This window comes from Neofelis nebulosa, chromosome 15 (genome assembly GCF_028018385.1).
Source record: "Neofelis nebulosa isolate mNeoNeb1 chromosome 15, mNeoNeb1.pri, whole genome shotgun sequence".
NCBI lineage: Eukaryota > Metazoa > Chordata > Mammalia > Carnivora > Felidae > Neofelis > Neofelis nebulosa.
This window is the reverse complement of record NC_080796.1, coordinates 38314036-38334500: the sequence shown is the minus strand read 5'-3', so window position 1 is coordinate 38334500 and position 20465 is coordinate 38314036. Positions and strand designations below refer to the sequence as shown.

Genomic DNA, 20465 nt, shown 5'->3' with positions numbered 1-20465 from the left:
ATACAATACAACCCAGTAATTTTACTCCTCAGTATCTACCTAAAGAGAAGTGAAAATGTATGTGCATACAAAAACTTGTGCTTAAATGTTCATGGCAGCGCTATTCATATCCCAATACCGAACATAATCCAAATGCCCATCAGATGGTGAAGAGATAAAGAAAATGTGGCGTATCCATACAATGGCATACTAAACAGCAACGAAAAGGGAGAAACTATTGGTATATGCAACAAACTAGATGAATCTCAAAACCATTATGCCACTTGACACAAAATACTGTGTAGTTATTTAAATAAATTTTCCAGAAACCGCAAAATTATAGAAACAGAAAGCAGATCCCCTCTTGCCTGAGTCCAGGGCTGGGAGTAGGGATGGAACGCAAAAGGACACATAGGGTGATGGGTTGGTTCTAAAATTTTATGGTTGCATAACTGTATGCATTTACTAAAATTCATTGATTGGGTGGGTTTTGTGGTATTGAAAGTATGACAGTAAATTTGTTTAAAAAGGGGGGAAAATGTAACCAAAGTGTGTGCAGTGGATGCAGCAGCCCCAGAATGGTGTACCATAATGAGAGGCCCTTAGTGTGACTGCTGAGGATCATATGGAACTTCTCAGGATAGAGAGGCAAGGTCATGGACTACAGAGGTGTTGTAAGAGTCAAAGGCATTTGAAATTGGTCAGTTTTCCCCATGTTAAACCCTTTCTGAGCATATGCCTTTCTTTCTTAATGCTTCTGTCCTGTTTGTAAAACAGAGGATGTGGATAACCAGAGTTACAAAAGCATTGTTTAAAATCTCTCCATATAGAGTAGGCCCCATTCTCCAAAAAAAAAAAAAAAAAAAGAGAGAAATATCAAATAATGAATGGTCTTCCTTGTTACCAACCTACTACAAGGTCTAACAAAACCAGATTGTGCCAATCAAACCCACAATCTTACTTCATGGTTCCTAAGGCTAAATAATAACCTTAATATATATATATACATACATATATATATATATGTATGTGTATATATATATATATATATGTATGTATATATATGTATATATATATACACATACATATATATATATTTAATACTTTACAGTGACTATGCAGAGTTAACATGTTAAAATGTTTTTCCAAGCACTGATGGGAATTGCATGTGTGAATCTTATTAAAGGAACTGTCAAAATGGACAGAATCCACATTTGGCCAAGCATACAGTGAAGACAGCAGGCTTAATTTTAAAACAATAAAAATCTAATTGTTGCAACAAAAGAGCCGACAATCACACAATCAAACCACGAACAGAGAAGGGGAGGGAGGAATGTGTATATTGATTGAGTGATCCTCTGGAACAAATACAGACTATATGGAGATCTATATCCCACCAAAACCTGCATACTAATTTATAGCAGCTTTATTCATAACTGCCAATTAATTCCACTTCATAATGGGAAACAACCAAGATGATCTTCATTAGGTGAATGGATAAGTAAATTCTGGTACTACCAGATAATGGATATACCTCTGGAAAAACAGTATCTGGAAAACAAATCTTTTGTTTTGTTTTGTTTTTTTAAATTATATCCATCCTGGGAGAAGCTCCCTGTTCCCAGCACTTCCTGCCTCTCTTGTGGTGTTTGCTGGGCTCACTGACAGGCAGAACTGAGGTAAAGGTTATTTGATGAAAGCAAAGGGACCACATATCACTGGGTCAAGAATTTAAATTCAGAAAACCCACAGATATTCATTCATTTATTGCCTCGATGCAGGACCTACTTAGCAAGCAAGTGAGCATTCTATGTGCTCAGCACCCTGAGGTTTTGCTTTTTGCCTGGGAGTGGTTTGCTGCTATATCACACTTTCCACGTGTGGTTCCATTATGGGCAAAGAATTTCCATTGTAACTTACAATGGAAGTTAAAGATGCAATCTAGGTCTCAAGAAGAATTTTTTTCCTTTTTTCTCATCTCACTGATCTCTAGGTGTTGGAAGGTATGACCTTTTACTCTGCTCTAACTAATGCTTGTATTGATCAGTCTTGTCACACAAGGGCAGCTTGAGGAAGGTAAAACATCCATCTATTGTTCCAGTAGGTGGCGTCCTCCCCTCTCCATCAACACAATCTTTCCATTGACAACCAGGGCTACAATCACCTACCCTATTAATTTATCCAGCAAATTAAACAGCTGAAAGCCATGTCTTTCTGAAGTTTGGGGGTAAATTTAGAGTGTTTATATGAGACAGATAAAAAGTTTAGCTCTTTTATTCGGTGTAAAAAGTTGGTATATACCAATCTTGCCCTTATTTTTATTAGATGGATTTAGTTTGAAGACTGGATTCTGTTTGTAACATTGCAAATATTTTCAGAACATAAAATTGCTAACATTCATCTCCTTCTTAAAGTTGTTCTGTTTGAATTTACATGCAGTGTAGTGGTTACGAGCCCTAGAATGAGACTTCCAACGTTAAAATCCCACCTTTCCCAAACTAAGAATTTTGCAATTGAGCAAATTATTCAAGACATGCGTTTTCTTATCTATAAAATAGGGCTGATGATTAAATGGGTTGATATCAACAAAGCACTGAGCACAGTACCTGGTGTATAATAAGATAATAAATGTTAGCTATAACCTGCAAGTATTTAATATTGGTTTTCTATGTACATTTACATTCTGTCCTTCCCCTCCATCTTCAAGATCCTTGATGAAAGGGATCATATCTCTTCCATCAGACTGGTCTATTCCCAGGGTCTGTCTTCTCTATTCTCCCACACACCCTTTCCAGGATTCTGTGATCAACATGGGGAGCTGGGAACATGACCTTTAGTTCTGACTAACAGTAACACCTATTGAAAATTCCTCTCTCTCAACTTCCTAGCCCTGAAGTCATGCAGCCCCCACTCCCCACAACTAAAGATTCTCTATCTGTCCCAGCATCTGATTTCATTGTATTTAAAACTCAGATATGATTCTAGGGACAAATTGCCTGCTTTATTCAGTTGATAGGGAAGAAGAGGAGAAACCATGGAATCATAAGTCAATGACAGTACAAGGAGCCCAGTGCACACCTGCAAATGTTTCTAGCCAGTGAAAGGAGATATACCCTTACAAAACATATCAACAATGACTTGTAGATGCTGGTCAGGGTATGGGGGGGTGGTGGGTAATGAGTCAGGAAGTAGGCAACGATAAGAGAAGATGTATAAGGGAACAGGGAGAGACAGTAAGGTTCATGGAGCGCCTACACTGCGTCAGGAATATAGGAATGCTATCTCATTTATTTCACACAGGATTGTGAGGTGGGTCTAGAGTCCCAAAGCAATGCCCACTGGAGTGGTTAATCTGGCTCACCAACCCAAAAGTTGGAATCTGGATTTCTGGCTCTTGTGGAAAAATGGAGACCACGGGAGGACAGGATGGCATGGAACCTGAGCCTGAGCTGGAGCCTGGCTGCTCCTCCAGATCCCACACAAGCTCTGTAGTGCACCAGTGTCCCTCCCCCTCCTCCATGACTGCAGCCTTGGGCCTCCTTCCTGTCTCTTTCTGCCTGGCTCCCATGCATCTCTGGGTTGTGCATTTTACTAATTCTCCCCTTTTACTGATGAGTAATCAAAGCTCAGGGCAATCAAGTACTTGCCCACGGTTGCCTAACTGAAAGTGAGGAAGCTAGAATTGGACTTCTGATCTATTTCATTCCAAAATCTCGCTCTTCATGCTCCATCAACCTCCACAGAGATTTATATAGCCTACAAATACCATTCAGAACATACGCTCCTGGAGAGAAGTATTCTAAGAAAGAGGCCTGTGTCTAGGAGTCGGGAGAGCTGGATTTAAGTTGTAGCTACAGCCCTTGCTGAGTGTCCACCTTCGGGCACCTCACTTCAGGTCACTTCTCTGGACCTCAGCTCATGGGTAAAATGAGGAGGAACAGGCCTACTTCACAAGGTTGTTTTGAAGATCCAAAGAGATGTCTGGGGAGCCCTTGGTCCAAGGTCAACCTCAACAATTCTAAAGGATTGCTAGACACGCAGCAAGGAGGAGGGCGGGCAAATTGGTGCTACTGCTGAGGAAGATGGGGAAGGACTGGTTCCAACCAGACCTGAGACCTTGAGCTAAGGGAGTCAAAGCAGGAAAGGACTGGCTCAGCTTGGTTGTCCCAGGTTGAAGGGTAAGATGTGTACAGTTCAAAGGCACTTGAGGAAAATCTGAGATGCTTTTTATTTGTAGGTACTTGTGATTCCAGTGTGGTTAGGTTAGATTTCTAACTGCTCGGTAATTCTCCGCGTCCTACCCGACACCTTCCTGCGCGTCCGCCCTTCCCCTGGGGCCTGCGCCCCTCGCCAGGACTGCTCCGGGCCCCGCCCAGGCCCCGCCCTTCCCGGGTCCCGGGCCCGCCCTCCTTCCTCCCCTGGTCTGGCTCCGCGAGCAGGGCTGGGGGGCTGAGAGCCTGGCCCCCGCCTCGTCGCCGGTCGCTGCCTGGAGTAGCCGCGAGCCTGCGGACCAGCGCCGGCTGAGCACCCCCGCGCCGAGCCACACGTGAGTCCCGGCAGGTCGCCTCCGGGGCGGTGGCCGCGCCGCGGTGATAAGCCCCGAGGCTGTAGAGCTGGAGTGAAGGGACCGAGGAGCGTTCTTCGGCTCGTCCCGTTTGCTTTGAAACCGAAAGCGCCACAGCGGCACGGGCCCCGCAACCACCTCCTGGCGCCTGGCGCTCGGCTGTGGGGGTCCCGGGCCTGGCCGCCCGCCGCGCTCGCGTCTAGCGCGTCCCGGACCAGCGCCGGGCGGCCGCGGGGTGGGGGTTGGGGGGCCGGGGGAGCCTGCTGGGTTGGTGGCCGCTGCTGCGGGCGAGGGGGTGCAGTTGGGTGTTGAGGGTCAGAGCCAGGCTCCGCGGCTCCGAGCGGGTTTTCTTTGCAGGAGAAGGGTGTGTCGTGGACGGAGACCGGGGATCTGGGCTGGGGAGCTGCTGCAGAGCGCGGCTGTGGCCTGGAGGGACCAGGTTCAGGTTGAGGGGTGATTTCCAGGCGTGCCCTGCACGCACGCACTGCAAACCCCAGGCTCTCCGTTCGCACCCTTCAGCGCCCCCTCTACTTCTGCAGGACTTCTCCAACCTGAGCCCTCTGGAATGAAACTTTAATTTTGGAATGAATGGAAACCTCCACGAACTGTTCGATTGATTCGATTGAGCGTGCTCATTTAGAAACACCACACAGCACACAATACACACACACACACACACACACACACACACACACAGACACCCAAAGCCGAGCTTGGAGGGGTCTTGGAAGAAACCAAGGTTCAGGGAGGTGAGTTGCCCTGGGACACCCAGAGGATTGGTGGAATCTGGGTTTTCCAGAACAGATCGCTTCCCCCTTGCCGCCGCTCTGCAGGGTTTTGGCAGTTCTGAAGATTTTCTGTGAATACCGGGGCCTCACTCTTGTCGCTGACTCCACTGGGCTGCTCTGCCCGCTGCCGACTTTCTCGGCCGGTTCTGCCCCCTCCTGCAGAGTTTCCATATTTGGCTATTTCAGATTTACTTTCTCGAACTCAGTTATCGCCCCGTGGCTGGCAGGGCCGCTCTAGGCCAGCGGTGAGGTTGGGAAAAGGCTGCCCCTGCAGCCCCACCCTCCACAGCCCTGGGCCGTGACCCGTGTCCCTGAGGACAGGCATCTAGTAACCAATTTAATTCAGTAAATATTTATTGGGCACAGGTGCTGTGTGACTAAGGCCAGTGGAATATGATTTCTTCCTCTAGAGACGTTCGCGGTTTAAAAGGGCTCTGGAAGACAAAATGCAAAGAAATGGAGGTGCTTCTGGGAATAGAACAGTTACGTGCGTGAGAGAGAATTGTAGGCCAGGAAAGGCTGGGTAGGGCCTCTCAAATCCAGGGTGCTGCTGCTGGCTCTGTCTGCCCTTGTCACATGGCCGATGAAAGGGAGTTAGTGCAGTTGATGGTCGGGTGAAAACTATTTGACCACTCCTCCCTGTGGTCTACTCGGATTTGCATAGTAAGGTCACTGCTGCAGGAAAGCTGGTTGTGAAATGGAAGCAGAAAATATCTAGCCCCTGTCGAGGCTTTCTTGTTTTCGTTACCATTCTGTTTTGAACTGTGTGGAATGGGTAGGCCCTCAGATCCTGGACACAGGCAGGAGAAAGTCACCTGTGTGAGCCCGGCTCTGGACGACCTGCTGGAGGGGCAGTGATGGAGGAGGTGACTTTCTCAGGTCCTCTGGGCTGAGGTCCGTGGCCGTGAGGGTAGGATGGGCAGCGTTTCCATCTGTCAGCAAGCATCACCTGAGCACCCATTGGCTATGGGTGGCAGGGCAGTGGAAAGAGTACGGAAAGGAGAGGGAGGCCCCGTCCACTGGAAGTACTAAGTCTGTAACTGGGATATTTCAGTGGGGGCAGAGCGAGGGAGCTGGATGCCTCTGAGTCAGTCTAAGGCTCGTCAGCCTTAGACAATCAGACCTTCTGTGATTATCTCAGCTTCTCAGCAGAGGACCCTGAAGAAAAAATAATTCCATGTTTGTAAAGCTCTTTCCTTTTTAAAGCATCTTCTCATTGCTGTTCTCATTTTGTTCTCCCTGATATTCTAGTGAATCAGGCCAATGCAGGATTATTCTCCTCGTCTCCCAGATGGTGAGGGTGAAGTCCTGAGTGTAATAACCCTTTAGGTTCCACTGCTGGGCCGGGCCTGGGTCTCTAAGGTGCCTGGTTCCTCTGCTCCAGGCCCCCACCCTGGTTTCTCAGACAACTAAATCTACCCACCTCCTCCTCAGTCTGGACTCTGGTAACACATGTCTGGTGTGCTCCCAACCACACAGAGCAGAGTCCCCTGGAGGCTCTGCCTGGGGCGTCACATGGACAGACATCTGCTCTGTTAGCTCTACCCCAACTCAGTGAACTCGGGGCAAGACCTGTGTCTATTCTGGTTTGGGTCCTGGAATCTGACAGAGTAGGCCTAAACAAATGTCTGTGTTGAATTCATTTGAGATGTGTCTCCCTTGGGACCGATGGCTGGGGAACATGTGCTTGGTGGGGCTCTGGACAGAGAGGCTGAGCTGTCAGCAGGACTTGCTTAGACCCCAGGAATCAGAACAGCCCTGTGCAGTTTGAAAATAGCCTTTCTGACCTGATTAACTTCTCATGGCCTCCCTGAGAGAAGGGAAAGGCAGGTTGCTATTCCTTCCACTTCCCTGGTTGCAAGCTAGGGCACAGAAGTGACCGGAAAGATTTCACAGAATGTAGGGACCAGCCAGGACCCCAGTCCAAGTCTCCTGACTCTAATTCCTGTGCTCTTCTCCTGGTATTTTGGCTAGAGGAAGCCAAAATTCTGGGTAGGAGGAGCGTGAGAGAACCAGAAAGGCATTCATCAAAGGCCACCTGACACCTTTGTCACTGGGGGTCTTTAAGGGCTAATAGGCCAAGGGAAGGGGGGAGCTGTGGCAGACCCAGTCTCTGAAGAGCTTTTTCTGTGCAGATGGTGGCTTTTACTGAGGCTACTCTGGGGCAGGGGTCATCACCCCAGCAGAGCGAGGTGGGCATCTGTGTGTGTGCTGAGGGTAGAGGGCACCAGGGCAGAAGCGATCTTCAGGGCTGGAGGGTTCCTGCCCCTGCTGAGGCCAGGGTTGGGCCCCACTGAGCTTGTTGCTTTGCCCAGAGGAAAGCTTTATTTGGAGGGTCAGACAGTAGTTGACCCACATGGCCCCTGGCAGGCCCTGTCTTGTGAGGAAGTGGACTGGAGGACCAGAGAGGAAATAAAAGTGAAAATACTCACCAGTCCTGACAGAAAAATTCAAAGTCAGCTTGAAGTGGCAGTGAGGAGTATATTCTGCGTATTGTTATCTGGAGGCAGGTGGCGACACATGATTAGACGGTGCCGTGGCCAGAACTGGGTACCTCTGCAGATACCTGCAGGGTCTGTGGGCCCCGTGTTGAATGACAGAGCCCAGGGAGCACCCCTTCCGGAGTGTGTGAACAGGGAAGGGGGACCCATTCACTTTCAGCAGCTGCCCATGCCTCATTGCCGGACATGCGCTCCACCAGCTTCTCTCCTCTCCAGTCCAGAACATCCCTGGGATTTCCCCCATGGTCTGTTTCCTCTCAGGGAAGAGGTACTCTCCTGACCCATGGGAGGGAGAGCACCTTCTCCACCTATGCCCCTGATGCAGCCCTCTTCTCCCTCTGACGGGCTCCATCCATCGTTCCCTTACCACTGACCTCTTCCTCTGCCCCACTAGCTCAGCCTCTGTTAAACAGGAACAGCCCATGTTTCTGCAACCCCTCTTCTCTCCCTTTCACTGAAAAGCTTCTGGAAAGAGCAGCCAGCACTTGCACTTATGTATTCCTCGCTCCGCGCTGTGCACCTGCCCTGCCGCTCAGATTGCCCGAAGGTTTCTGGGGCCTGGTAATCCTCAGTCGCCAGCCTGCTCTGCAGCTGTTGCCCATCTCCTTGGAGGGTGCCCCACTGTCCCCACTGATGTTCCCTTCATTGACCTTGAGCTTCTCATCCTCCTCCCTCCCTGCAAGTGCCCATATGAGGACCAGGCTGTGTCCTCAGGCTGGCCCTCTAACCCCTGTGCTCCTCTCCCTAGAGCCCTCCTGTCCTCCCATGGCTCAAACCAACACTCTTCAGGAAAGGCTCTGTCTCTCACCCAGCTCTGTTCCTGGCCAGTTTGATTTGCGACACACAGAATCTTGGCCGTGATGTTTCCGGAGCCCCTCAGACACGCATCCCAAGCCGTGCCTTCCTCTGAGTTCTCCCTCACCTGTGCAGACATCACTGTTCTCCCACAGTCACCTCTGGCCTGTCTCCCCTGGCCGGTTCTGGTCCCCAGGGCGGCACCCTGAGTTCACGTCCATTCGACACATCCATTTGACCTCTTTCCTGTATTACCTTGATTGTGCATTCTCTTACTTTCCTGCCTTTCCGTTTCCTCTCCTGCACTGCTGCAGAGGGGCCGCCTAAATGCATAGTGGAAATAGTGTGGACTTCAGAAGCTGCGTTCAAATCTGAATTTATGACTTGCTGGTTGTAGTTGTATGATCTGGGCAAGTTGCCCAACTTCCATGAGGCTCTGTTTCCAATGGTAAATAGAGATAGTAATGTCACCCACTTGGGGTTGCTGGAAGGATTAAATGAGCCAATATATACACAGAGCCTAGCGTCTGGCGGATACTCAGTAAAGCTGTTTTTCTTCTATGTGTTTGATAGCAATAGGGAGTTGTGGGGTCTCTGGGGAGGTGGAAAATGTGTGTGGAGCCTAAAGGCATTCACATTAAATTAAAAAGCAGACAAACAAAAGAACTGCCAAGTTCCAAGGGAGCCCATCATTTAAACTAGCCTGTTGCTGACACTTGGCAATCTAGACCGAGCAGAGCTCAGCAGCCAGGTAGGTGGGCTCGGATGGGACTGGACATGGTGGGGATAAGCTGGGACAAGCCCTTGGCAGGCAGAAGGCAGAGAGGAGGGCAGGAGGCATAAGATAATGGAGGCCCAGGCCCAGGGAGAGGGTTTCAGGGGCAGGATTCCAGCCTTTAGAATAATGTGTGGGCACAGCAGCCGCCATCTTGGAGGGATAGTTGTGCTGGTAATAAGGTGACACAGGGACCCAGCAGAAGAAATACAATGGATTTGGGAAGCAAAATACAGGCACTGGCTTGATCACCAGGAGCAGAGAAGTCCTTTAATGGGATCCAACTATGCAAGCAGAGCAAAATGTGGAGTGAGGTTGACTGGGTACAGAACTGCCGGCCAGAGCCTTTTCCACACTCCCTTACTAAGGAGGGTGGCTGGGAACAGCCAGGCTGTGTTCTGAGCCTTCCATTTGCATTTGTAGAGGGCCCTTGAGGCCAGAGGATGGAGGCAAGTGGGTGGAGTGAAGCTAAACAGTCATGAAAGTCCCTCTTCTGCCTTCATGACATTAAGATTCTGAGGAAGAGGCTGGGCAGATACCTATGCTACAATTTAGCAAATTTACCCTGCTTCCCTGGGTTAAAGGCAAATAATTTAACATAAAGTGAAGGCCTAAGTGCTAAGTAGTTGCAGAATAAAAGAAGTGATTCACCAGTTGGGTGGGGTTATTCCAGGAAGCCCTCCTGAGGAGTGAGGAGAAGTGGGCCAGAGAGATGGGAAGGGATATTGGACCCTGGGCAAAGGCATTTGAAAGGGATAAAGGAAGGAGTGAATAGTTGCCTTTAATGGATGGGAAGTAGATTATTCTGGAGCCCCCATATTGAAGTGGTTTATTTGAAAAGCCAATAATTTGGATTGTTACCTCAACTGCTCAGTGGCACTTCTGGAAGACCTTTCTGAGAAATGTCCAATGCCATGGATATTGGCAGTGGACAGACAGACACTACCTTCTTTCAATCTTTTCTTGGTATTAATTCCATATGTGTGACTTCACTTGATTCATTTCATTGATGCTGGATCATTGGAGCAAATGTGACTTCTCTAGCATCCATTTCTTCCACCTTACAATCATAGTGCTTGATTCTCTCAATGTCAGCTCTGCCTAGGCTGTGTTAAACAGCTGTAGGGCCTTTTACACCTAACTTCCCTGTTCCTAACTTTCTTCACATCATTTCTTCTGCCTAGAGTACCTCCTGTATTAATCTACTAATTCATGCCCCCCGCCTTTGAAGGAAAACCCAAATTCATCTCTTGTTAAGAAGGCTTCCCCAAGACCATACCCAGCTTTGATGATTTTCTCTGAGGGCTCACAGGATTCAGCATATAGTCATACAGATATGATTCATTACAATGAAAGGATCCAAAGCAAAATTGGCAAAGGGAAAAGGCACATGGGGCAAAGTCCAGAAGAAGCCAGGCGCAAGCTCCAAGAGTCCTCTCCACCACTGACGTCACATAGGGTCATGTTATTCCTCCAGGTTTGAATAGTGACAACATGTGAAATGTTGTCTACCAGAGAAGCTCATTAGAGACTCGGTGCTCAGGGTTTCTATTGAGGACTGGTCATGTAGGCACCCTCTGCCTAACGTATACCAACATTCCAGACTTCCAGAAGAAAAACAGGTGCTTAGGAATAACCACATTGTTTGCAAAACAGTTTGGGGACAGTGAGCCATCCGAATTAGTTAGGAGAATTGGCCCCAAATCCACCTTCTAAGATGTTAACCAAGGGCCATCCTTGGAAACAGAACTTCCCAAGGATGGCAGTCTCAGGCCTGCTATGTTACCTCTTTTCTGCACAGCTTGCCTGCATAATTCCACCCGATAGTGCCTAGCTATGCTTATGCTGTAGAGAAAATCACTCTAGATAGGAGCCAGGAGACCTAGGATCCAGCCCAGCATGGCTACCTACTGCTGGGTGACCCTTTGAAGATCTCACTCCATTTTCTTCTTTCCTGTGGAAGAGGGGAATTATAATTCTTCTTTGTAGACCTCAAGGGTGAGGCCTACACCCTTGATGGTGGGTTATTCTATCTATCCCTCTTGGTTGAGCACCTACTGTGTGTCAGGCACTGAGTGAGCACTGTGGGAGTACAGAGGGAAGTGTGGTGTAGTGGCTTCGAGAGGAGACCAGTCTGATATTAAACCCAGCACTTACCAGCTGTGTTACCTTGAACACGTTATATAATCCTGATCAGTAGAATGTGAATAGGAAAATAAAACTGGTGCCCACACCTCAATGGGCTGCTGTGCACAGTGGAACAACCCATGTAAAGCTTCTAGCCACAGTATCTGTCACGTTGTAGGCCCCCAAAATGGCAGCTATTAATTCACTCAGATAGTTGAGCGGTTGCTGTGTGCCAGCAACTTGAAAAATACGTGGCCCCAGGCCTACTTTCTGTTTGCTGGTTCAGGTTAATAGTGAACAGATAATGACATACAAAAATGAATTGCAGTCATAGTAAATGCTATGAAGGAGAAGTACAGCATGGTAAATAGCATGCAATTTGGAAGAGGGGACCTAACATGGCTGAGGAGGCATGTGAAGGCCTGGCTGAATATGTGATGCTTAAGCTGGGCCTCAGTGAGTTTCACTCAGAAAGAGGTTAGGGGAAGGGGAGGACAGGATGTTTCCAGTGGAGACAGCAGCTTGAGCAAAGGGAGACCGGCCTTAGGGGTGAACGCTGTAAAGAGGGCAGTTTTGCCACTTGTATGAAGAATGGCAAACAGGGGCACCTGGGTGGCTCAGTTGGTTAAGCATCTGACTCTTGATTTCAGCTCAGGTCATGAGTTCATATTTTGTGACTTCGAGCCCCAGGTTGGGCTCTGTGCTGACTGTTAGGAGCCTGCTGGGGATTTGCTGTCTCCCTCTCTGTCTGCCCCTCCCCTGCTCACTCTCTCTCTCTCTCTCTCTCTCTCTCTCTCAAAATAAATAAATAAAAACTTAAAAAAAAAAAAGAATGGCAAAAAGACCAGGGAGAATGGAGAATAAAAGGTAGGGGAGGAGGGGGGCTTCCAGATGACCCTAGAGATTGGACGGGACCATTGCAGCATGCATTAGGGCTTTGGAACGTTAAGAGGAATGGGAGGCTGTGAAAAGATCGTGTGAGTGACACAGCTTGGTGTTTTCAGAAGCTCAGTCAGGCGGTGTGTGGAAAATGCTCTGGAGGAGTGAGTGGGTGAGGGAGACCAGTTGTAGGAGGCTGTGCTGTGGCCCAAGTGAGAGGGATGGTGGCTTGAATCAGGGTGTTGGTCATGGGGGTGGAGAGAAGGAGGCGGAGTGTACCTGTCAGGTACACTCAGGGGGCCTCTGTGACTGATGGGATGTGGGGGAGGAGAGAGAAGGCATCGCCCGGATGATGCCAGTTATCTGGCAACAGCAGGAAGATAAAAGAGTTGTGTCTTTACCAAGAGGTAGCTCTGGGGAGAGCAACTTAGGAGAGGGGAAATCGGTTCAGTTTGGGATGCCTTGGCTTTGGAGTTCCTGTGAGACAATCGGAAGAAGGCACTCAGCAGGCAGCCTTCATGTGGGTCTAGATGCAGAGGAGGTCTGGGCTGGAGAGAGAGAGAGTTGGGAGTTGTTAGTTCATACATTGTCTCTGTTCTTGGACAGTGTGGTTTCAGGGAAGCTAAAGGGAGAGTGTGTGTGTTTGGGGAAGGGCATGGAGGGGGCAACAATGTCTGATGTTGCTTAGAAGCCAGGTAAGATGAAGACTGGAAACGGACCATTGGCGTTAGTGAGCCAGCAGTCACCGATTTGGGTGGCTTGGTGAGGGTGTGAGCCAGGCCCGAGCCGGCTGAGGATTGGACTGAAGAGAGGCCAGTGGAGACAGTCCCTCCACTGTGTTGAGGGTGAGGGTGAGTGAAGAAGTTTGGCTGTGAGAGGAAGGAGAGCTCGAACTTTCGAGAAATGTGAGAGTGAGGATTTTTAGCGTTGCTTGATCTCTAGAGAGATCGTGGTTGTGTGAGAGTGATGGAAGGAGCCAGCTGAAAGAGAGAGGTTGGCGATGAGGAAGGGGGGTGGGTGACAGTGGATGTGAAGCTCCCTGAGGAGGCAGGGGTCCAGGACAGGTGGAGAAGTTGGCTTCATTCAGAGGTCACCTCTAACACGCTCTGAGAGGGAGAGGGCAGAGCAGGGGCCCCCGTGCAGGGAGACACATAGGTCTGGTGGCAGGAAGTGGAGGTCTTTCTGGTCTGAAGACTTCTATTTTTTGTGTGCAATAGGAAGTGAAGTTTCTGGGTGAGGCCTGGGGGGCGTGGTCACGGTTTGCAGAGAAGAGAAAGGTTTGAAATAGATACTGAAAACAAGAGAGTGAGCTGAAAAGGAAAACCTGGCCTCCAACCCTGTTACCTGTTCACATGGTGAAGCCTCCAGAAAAGGACCCTGGCAAATGTGATTTCACCTGTCTAGCACCTTGTGAGGCACCTGGGTGAGGGCCCTATACATATTTCTTGAGTTGAATTGTTGGCCTTGTCTACCTTTAAAAATCCTCCTCAACATTTTCCCCTCCTTCCCAGGTACCTGGCTTCCCCTATGACATCTCACCAGGGGCTGGTTCATGTTAGTAGGACTAAGGACCATGGCTCAGACTTGGCCCTTCCAGCCCTGTATGGCTAGACCCTCCCCTCCTGACACTGACTACCTCTCCCCAAGTCAGCCATCCTTTTTTTTTTTTTTTTTTAATCTTTTAAAAGTTTATGTATTTGTTTTGAGAGAGACAGGCAGCGTGAGTAGGAGAGGGGGAGAGAGAGAATCCTAAGCAAGCTCCACACTGCCAGTGCAGAGCCCGATGTGGGGCTCGAACCCACGAACTGCGAGATCATGACCTGAGCCGAAACCGAGAGTCAGACGCTTAACTGACTGAGCACCCAGGCTCCCCTCAAGTTTCCTCTGTCTAGCTGTAACTGGTGGAATTTTAGGACTAATAAACAGTTAAGATGGGAAGTTTTAGGTACCGGGAAGCAGCATAGGTAGGAGAGAAGCTTTCCTGCTTTTTGCAGAATTCAGTCTTTCTGTGAGTGTTTATGGTATGCCTGTTATGGGCGCCCTTCTAAGTATTAGCACCTCAGTAAACAAAGGAGACACCTCTGCCTCCTGGAGAGCTTGCGCTCTGTCTGGGGAAGACGGGCAGTAAAGAAGTAAACCTCAACATGCCTGATGGTGGGGAGTGCTCTGGAGAAGACTGCATCAGGTGATGGGGCGTGTGGTCAGGGATGGTTGTGTTTGCAGTTGGGGAGATCAGTGGGGACCTCACTTGAGAGGGAGCGTTTGGGCAGATACCTGAAGTGCAGGAACAAGCCATTCAGGTGTCAGGGGGACAGACAGCAAGTTAAGGCGCTTGCACTAGTCAAGAAAAAGTGAGGCCATGAGACTAGAGTGTGTGAACAGGTGGAGAGTGCTAGAAAATGAGGACAGGCCAGATCGCATTGGACTCAAAGGACACTGGCTTTAACCCTGAGTGACATGGGGGCCATTGGAGCCCAGAGGAGTGGCATGTCTAACTTCTGTTTTTAAAAGGATAGCTCTGGCTGCTGGGGTATGACTGGGCTGTACAGGGAAGGACAGGGGCAGGAGGCCAGCTAAGAGATTAATGCTGTTCCCCATAGGGAGATGACACTGGCTTAGACCAGGGCGGTTGTGCTGAAAGTAGGGAGCAGGGTTTGATATGTTTGGAAGAAGAGCCAAGAGGATTTGTGTTGTGGGGTGCAGAGTAAGAAGGTCAAGGGTGAGTGACTCCCGAGTTTTGGTCCAAGCAATAGGGTGATTGTGACAGCATTTTACTGAGGTGGAGGAAGGCCATGGGAGGAGCAGGTTGGGTGGGGCGCCAGGTAAACAAACACAGAGGTATGGACTAGGCACTTGGAATGAGGAGAGGTCCAGATTGCAGGTAGACATCGGGGCACTGTCAGGGGTGGCATCTAAGGGAGGAGCCAAGATGAGCTCACCAGAGAGAAGAGGTCCAGCACCAGCCTGGGCCCTCTGAGAGATGGGGACATGAGGAGTAGCTAGTGCGGAGGAGGAGGAGGAGTCTAGAAGCTGGCCCAATGGTCTAGTTCTGTGCATCTCACACGGTACTGGCTGTAGAATCTGGCTACTACTGAGAGATCCTGATTCTGAAATATGTTAGCTAGGGTAGGCTAAAAGATTGTAACAAATAGGCTTCTGAAACAGAGGTCTGTTTCTTTGGGGTAAAGTATCCAAGTCAGCATCTTTGTCATGCTCCAGGGCACACTCTTAGAGCACATTGTTGGTGTACTTTGTATACAGGCATGGCCCCCACCTAGACTGAAAACCTCTTGGGGACAGGAACTGTCTGGTAACTGGGGGTCGACCCCCACTCCACCCTCTCCCGCAGTAGAATGAGGCACAGGCCTATGCACACAGCAGGCACTGAATAAGTGCTGACTAGGAGTGAAGGATGGACATGCATGGATATTTAGTGCTTATTTACGTGGCAGGCACTGTGTGCTAGTAATTTACGTGGATCAACACCTTCAATCTTAACTCCAAGCCATAGAGGCAGCTACTATTCTCCCATTTTCTAGATGAGGAAAAGAGGACACAGGTAAGTGAATGGCAGAAGGAATTGAACCCAGCGGTCTGGGTCCAGAGCTGGTCTCTAGGCTGTCCTGCCTCTCCTCGAGACCTCCATCTTGGTGTTGGTTGGGATGTGGTCCATTTCCCTCTAGCTATGACACAGAGCAAAGAGCACTGGACTTGGTGTCAGGAAGCCTAGGTTCACATTCCTGCACCACTATGTGCCCGCCGTGTGATTTGGGGCAATTCGATTGACAGCTTGGGGCCTCAGGAACTTCATCAGAAATGTGATGATATTGCCACAGGGTTAGTGTGAGGACTGGGTATGATGTTGTATGTAAAAATAGAAACTGCTGGGGCGCCTGCATGGCTCAGTTGGTTGAGCTTCCGACTTCGGCTCAGGTCACGATCTTGCAGTCCGTGAGTTCAAGCCCTGCGTCGGCCTTTGTGCTGACAGCTTGGAGCCTGGAGCCTGCTTCGGCTTCTGTGTCTCCCTCTCTCTCTGCCCCTCCCTGCCACTTTCTCTCAAAAATAAACATTAAAAAAATAAAAAATTTTAAAAAAAGTAGAAACTGCTAAGTACCAGAGTGTGTGTAACTGGTGTTATTTTTATCATCTTGAAAAATCAAACTGTGGGACTCCTAAGATTGCCCAAAAAAAGTTGCCAGAGGGGTATAGACCACAGGAAACCCCACAGGCCTTGCTTCAACCAAAATAGTTCCTCTGTACAATTTTTATTTATTTTTTTTATTTTAGAGAGAGAGAGTGCAAGTGGGGGAGTGGGGCAGAGGGAGAGAGGGAGAGAATCTTAAGCAGAGCCCATCACGGGCTGTCTTCAACTCTGGGATATCACGACCTGAGCTGAAATTGAGAGTTTAACGCTTAACCAACTGAGCCACCTAGGTGCCCCTGTATACTTTTTTATTTACTGATATTTCTGCATAAGATTTGGTTTGATGAGTTTCACTGTTTTTAAAAGGTTATGACACACTCTTGTCTAACTCATCTCTTAAACCCTGTCACAGTTGACTGGCTTAGTTTTGTGGGGGAAAGCCATTCTTTCAAATTCTTTCTCTTTCTCTTGGGTCTCCTCCCTGGGCTCCTTTCCTTCTCTCCCTCTTCTGCGGTCCTGATCTCAAGAACCTGATGTCCAGTGTTATACTAGGGACTACAGCGTTCTGTGACCAGGACTCTAGGGTGCCCACCCATGTGTGGGTGGGGCAACTGGGGTATACCTGGGGTAGCAGACCTCAGGAAGCTTTTCCCCTCAAGCTTGGGCGAGAGGGCCATCTCTGGTCCCATCTTCTTCCTCCCTGGGCCTGGGCCAGAGCTGGCCTCACTGCTGATCAGGAGAGATTTTTCTGTCTGCCTCTCACAGAACATCAGCTCATGTCCCGGCCACAGCCTCACCCAACTCTCAGACAGTGGGCAGTGCATCACACGTCTGTGGTCAGCTTTGGAGATGTGAACCTAGCACAGAGGCAGTTGTGCGCAAGCATGTGTGGGGGATGAGGCATGGCTAGAATGATGTTGGCCTTTGGTAGCTAAAAATCACTAAAAAGTCAAGCCAAGGTGGCTTGGCACGTCTGTTCTGTAGCCTAAGATGGTCTCAGGTCCCTCCCTTTTCCTCTGAGCACCCTTGGGCTAAGAAGGGTGAGGCCAGGTGAAGGTTTCTAAATTCCCAGCCTGATCTAAACTATTGTCTGTTGGCCATGTATCCAGACTGCCATGCGGCTCTGCTTGTCCGGCCCCTGGAATCGCGGTCTCCCTGTCTATGAGAAAATGGAATGGTTGGGAAGGGAGAGGGCGAGAGAGCTGTGAGGCTGAGCTGACACCCCAGCATGTGATGAAGTGGGGATCCCCACCCACATGTGGAAGTAAGTCCGGTTGGGATGAGGAGGCCTTTCCCATGAGGAGAGGTGGGAGTTTGGCAAGAATGAGGGACAGAGGCTGATCCAGTCTCAGGGGACTCCCACGTGGAGCCCTGCAGAAGTGTGGGCGGTGGGGGGGTCAGGGCCAAGGGATCAGGGGGTTTCAAGGAGGAAGTACCAAATGCCACATAAAGGGCAGGATGGCCATGATTTAGGACAGACTAATCAGCAGCTCTGATTGTGTGATTACAGTTTAGGTCATGGAACAAACATAATATGCTTTTCCAAACTACCTACCCATTCCCCCAGTCCCCGCCCAACACTCAGATGATTCGGGGACCCCAGCTTCTTCAAGGGCAGGGTACAGAGGAACTGGAAGAGCAGGCAAGGCTTCAGGGACGTGCCCATGGGACCCTAGGAGGGACACAGGTCTGCAGGCACTGCGGGGGCTAAGTGGCCCATGCAGGTGCTGCTTGGTGGGAGTGGGGGTGGAGGGAATCCAGGCCCACCGTGCTGCATTTCTGCTTCGCCATCAGTGTCTGCATGCAGTAGGTCCTCAGCGAGGGAAAGATTTACACAAAGTGACTGAATGAATGAACATTTAGTGGGAGATAGTCCAGTGTAAGCATGAGTTCAGAATAACGCACTGGGTGAAGTGAGGAGGAAAATGTGTTTGGAGGAGGAAATAGAGAAGTGAGAAAAATGACAACAGAAAGGCAGCTCTGGGTGGAGAGAGAGCAGTTAGCTTAGTGAAGGGTCCTCGATGAGGGGGAGTAGTACCCTGTTTGGGGGAGGGCGTGGTATCTGCAGAAATCATGGAAATGGGTTCAGCTTATGCATATAAGTGAAGATGAATCAGCAAGGTGCTGTGCCCGCCTGCAAGGGAGTAGTTGTGATTCAAGCCTTAATGGGAGTGCTGACTGTAGGTGAGGGGACAATGGGGTGTGTGGGGGGGGGGGGGGGATGGGCTCTCCAGACTCAACTCTGTGATCAGAACTGTCATTTATCACCATCACTTCTGTGCCTAGACAAGGGGACCGGAGCGGGGTAGGAATATAGGGATACAGCAAAAGCAAAATGCATTCACAGAAAAGCAGTGAGTGAGGGAACACACACAAGCATGAAAAAACATGGGAAGGAAATGGGAATATTTAGGCAGGTTGCATGGGGGAGGGGAAGAGATGTTGGGGAGTGGTTGAGGTCGTTGTCTCCTACGTGCAGGGTTGTCTTCAGGAAAGGGATGAGGTTCTTTCCCTCCTCATGGACCAAAACAACTCCTCATGTCCCTCCTTTTGCCCTCATTCTTCCCCATCTCCTTGAACAGAACCACCTCCCCCAAGGTACTGAGGTCCAAATCCTGGCATCAGCCTCCAGTCCTCCCTGCCTCCAAGCTTCATATCCGGTCATTTATTTGCTCCATTTCCCTGCCACCACCATAGTTCAGTTCTGTGTCATCTCTCCCTGATGGCTACAGTGTCCCCACATAGAGATCACCCTCCTGACCGCTTTACCCCTGTCCCCAGCCTCAAAGTCTATTGTCTGTGCAGCATCTGGAATGGTCTTTTTAGGCTCCAAAGCAGACACTGCCATTGGCTCCTTGAAGTACTCATGCTGCTTCCCATTGCTGTGTTCTTAGAACATACCCGACTCCTTCCCGTGGGCGACCAGGCCCATGTGATCTGGCTCCGGCCGGATCATCCAAATTGGGGATGCTATCTCCTGCTGCTCTTCCTCTTGTCCCTGACATTAGGCAACACCGGCCTCTCTGTTTCTTGAACATGGCAAGGCCTTTCCCAGAACTGATCGTTACCCTTGCTGTCCCCGCTGCCTGCAGAGTCCTTCCTGCTACTCCTCACATTTGCTCCTCCCCTTCCTCCCCTCGCTGTTCAGGTATCCCCTCCTCCGTGAGCCCTTCCTGTCCAAGTGGCTGCTCCTGTCTCTCTATCTCAACATCCTGTTTATTTTCTTCAAAGGACTCACCGTCGTTTGTTACTCCCTTGTCTCCTCCATTAGCTTGTAAGCCCCATAGGAGCAGGCTTGAACCCTTTCTGTCTTGTTCCTCCCCAGCTCCCAGAGCCTGATACTGTGCCCCACATGTCAGGCAGTCAGGTCATCCCCAGGGTAGGGGACCTTGATGGAGGGACTCTGGGAACAAATGCTTAATAATAATAATAGTCATCACAGCATTTCCTGTGTCCACCGTTATAAGCTCTTCATGCAGAGGGGGGTCAGTAAACTTTTTCTGTAAAGAACCAGATAGTAAATATTTTAGGCTTTGGGCCATGTGGTCTGTGGCACAACTGATCAATTCCACTGTGGTAGCAAACAAACAAACAAACAAACAAACAAACACCCCAGCCATAAACAATATGTAAACAAATGAGCATTGCTGTGTTCTGATAAAACTTTATTCACAAAAACAAGTGGTGGGCCAGCTGATCCTTAATGTATAGTATTATTTAATCTTTAAAGATTCTACAAGGTAATTATCATTATCATTATCACTATTTTATAGATGAAAAAACTGAGAAGTGTAGAGACCAAGTAACTTGCCTGAAGTCATACAGCTATTCAGGGATAGAATCAAGATTTTTGCCTAGGCAGGTCGACTCCAGAGTCCATGGTGCTAGCCAACATACCACACTGCCTCTTGTC

At 49.3% G+C, this 20465-nt stretch overlaps 1 protein-coding gene across 2 annotated transcripts in view; it reads left to right on the top strand.

Annotated features, from left to right (window-relative positions):
* The first annotated feature begins 4366 nt into the window (after positions 1-4366).
* The window catches only part of TRAF5 (TNF receptor associated factor 5), a 51544-nt gene continuing 35445 nt past the window's right edge, over positions 4367-20465 (top strand). For both annotated transcript variants that reach the window (XM_058701957.1, XM_058701954.1), the window contains exon 1: positions 4367-4525. The gene's annotated coding sequence lies outside the window, so the exon portion shown is untranslated. The remainder of the gene's footprint in view (positions 4526-20465) is intronic.